The 767-nt window shown below is 37.3% G+C and overlaps 1 non-coding gene across 1 annotated transcript; it reads right to left on the reverse strand.

Annotated features, from left to right (window-relative positions):
- Positions 1–285: 285 nt before the first annotated feature.
- Positions 286–392, reverse strand: LOC128042023 (small nucleolar RNA R71). The gene has a single exon (XR_008197231.1). It is a non-coding gene; the product is annotated as a small nucleolar RNA R71 (small nucleolar RNA).
- Between the last annotated feature and the right edge of the window lie 375 nt (positions 393–767).

Below are 767 nucleotides of genomic sequence, written 5' to 3' on the forward strand. Positions count from 1 at the left end.
GAGTTGAAACTGATAATGTTTTAGATGTTGTAAATGGTAGGACAGTTCAGTGGGTTTCCTACTGAAGATCCACGACTGTATTTAAGACATTTCCTAGAAGTCTCTGATTTGTTCAGGCAACAGGGTGTTCCTGAAGACGCCCTACGACTTAAACTATTTCCATATTCATTAAAAGATCGTGCCAGAGCATGGTTGAATGCTTTGCCATCAGGAACGGTGACATCTTGGAATGATCTTTGCCAAAAGTTTTTTATGGTACAGTATAATCCGCCTACTATGAATGCTAAGCTTAGAAATGACATCACATATTTTCGACAATCAGATGATGAGACATTGTATGAAGCTTGGGAAAGATTTAATAAATTGCTTTAGAAATGTCCGATGCATGGATTACAGCACTGGACACAGATGGAAATATTTTATAATGGGTTAAATATGCATACAAGGACGGTAGTTGATGCTTCTACCAATGGTACCTTGTTAGATAAATCTTATAATGAAGCATATGAAATTTTGGAAAGGATAGCAAATAATGATTATCGATATCCTACCAGGAGAGTTGGGACTAGTAGGAGAGCTGCTAGTACTGTGGAGCTCGCTGCAATCACTTCATTGATAGCCCAAGTATCATCTCTAGCTAACATGATCAAAACAATAAAGAGCCACTTACAGTTCAGGAGATGAAATCAACCGAACTATCGTGTATCGTCACGTGTGAATATGATATTTGAATTGTGGAAGTATACACATTGAATCAAGTAATAAAG

This window comes from Gossypium raimondii, chromosome 6 (assembly GCF_025698545.1).
Source record: "Gossypium raimondii isolate GPD5lz chromosome 6, ASM2569854v1, whole genome shotgun sequence".
Lineage (NCBI taxonomy): Eukaryota > Viridiplantae > Streptophyta > Magnoliopsida > Malvales > Malvaceae > Gossypium > Gossypium raimondii.